Source organism: Calliphora vicina, chromosome 3, assembly GCF_958450345.1.
Source record: "Calliphora vicina chromosome 3, idCalVici1.1, whole genome shotgun sequence".
NCBI classification, from domain to species: Eukaryota; Metazoa; Arthropoda; class Insecta; order Diptera; family Calliphoridae; genus Calliphora; species Calliphora vicina.
In genome coordinates, this window is record NC_088782.1 from 89,315,147 (window position 1) to 89,317,646 (window position 2,500).

A 2,500-nucleotide genomic window follows, 5' to 3' on the forward strand; every position below is an offset into this window, starting at 1 on the left:
GACTCTTTTTTTATTAATTTTTTTTCTCAAAGAAAGCTTAGGTCTTTTCCTTTAAAACCTTTTTGGTCGCTTAGTGGGGTGCGAGTGGGGTATCTATCAAAATAAATGTTTTGTAACTCAAGACAAAGGTTTTTAAATTTGCACTATTTTAATTTTTTTCATATTTGTGTGTAAACCTTAAAAATTAAACTTACGCAGAGAAACTAAACACATTAGCCTTTCCGATGGTATGTAACATACCCAACTAAAATTTCATAGCCTCGATACTGTAATACCCATAATATGTTAACCTCAGGAATAAAAATCACTTTTTTTCTATGGAAATGTTGAATAATTTAATTTTGTTATTTATTTGTAATAATAATTAATTTAATATATAATAATAATAATAATAATAATAATAATAATAATAATAATAATAATAATAATAATAATAATAATAATAATAATAATAATAATAATAATAATAATAATAATAATAATAATAATAATAATAATAATAATAATAATAATAATAATAATAATAATAATAATAATAATAATAATAATAATAATAATAATAATAATAATAATAATAATAATAATAATAATAATAATAATAATAATAATAATAATAATAATAATAATAATAATAATAATAATAATAATAATAATAAAATAATAATAATAATAATAATAATAATAATAATAATAATAATAATAATAATAATAATAATAATAATAATAATAATAATAATAATAATAATAATAATAATAATAATAATAATAATAATAATAATAATAATAATAATAATAATAATAATAATAATATAATAATAATAATAATAATAATAATAATAATAATAATAATAATAATAATAATAATAATAATAATAATAATAATAATAATAATAATAATAATAATAATAATAATAATAATAATAATAATAATAATAATAATAATAATAATAATAATAATAATAATAATAATAATAATAATAATAATAATAATAATAATAATAATAATAATAATAATAATAATAATAATAATAATAATAATAATAATAATAATAATAATAATAATAATAATAATAATAATAATAATAATAATAATAATAATAATAATAATAAAAATAATAATAATAATAATAATAATAATAATAATAATAATAATAATAATAATAATAATAATAATAATAATAATAATAATAATAATAATAATAATAATAATAATAATAATAATAATAATAATAATAATAATAATAATAATAATAATAATAATAATAATAATAATAATAATAATAATAATAATAATAATAATAATAATAAAATAATAATAATAATAAATAATAATAATAATAATAATAATAATAATAATAATAATAATAATAATAATAATAATAAATAATAATAATAATAATAATAATAATAATAATAATAATAATAATAATAATAAAAATAATAATAATAAAAATAATAATAATAATAATAATAATAATAATAATAATAATAATAATAATAATAATAATAATAATAATAATAATAATAATAATAATAATAATAATAATAATAATAATAATAATAATAATAATAATAATAATAATAATAATAATAATAATAATAATAATAATAATAATAATAATAATAATAAATAATAATAATAATAATAATAATAATAATAATAATAATAATAATAATAATAATAATAATAATAATAATAATAATAATAATAATAATATAATAATAATAATAATAATAATAAAAATAATAATAATAATAATAATAATAATAATAATAATAATAATAATAATAATAATAATAATAATAATAATAATAATAATAATAAAATAATAATAATAATAATAATAATAATAATAATAATAATAATAATAATAATAATAATAATAATAATAATAATAATAATAATAATAATAATAATAATAATAATAATAATAATAATAATAATAATAATAATAATAATAATAATAATAATAATAATAATAATAATAATAATAATAATAATAATAATAATAATAATAATAATAATAATAATAATAATAATAATAATAATATAATAATAATAATAATAATAATAATAATAATAATAATAATAATAATAATAATAATAATAATAATAATAATAATAATAATAATAATAATAATAATAATAATAATAATAATAATAATAATAATAATAATAATAATAATAATAATAATAAAATAATAATAATAATAATAATAATAATAATAATAATAATAATAATAAATAATAATAATAATAATAATAATAATAATAATAATAATAATAATAATAATAATAATAATAATAATAATATAATAAAATAATAAAATAATAAATAATAATAATAATAATAATAATAATAATAATAATAATAATAATAATAATAATAATAATAATAATAATAATAATAATAATAATAATAATAATAATAATAATAATAATAATAATAATAATAATAATAATAATAATAATAATAATAATAATAATAATAATAATAAT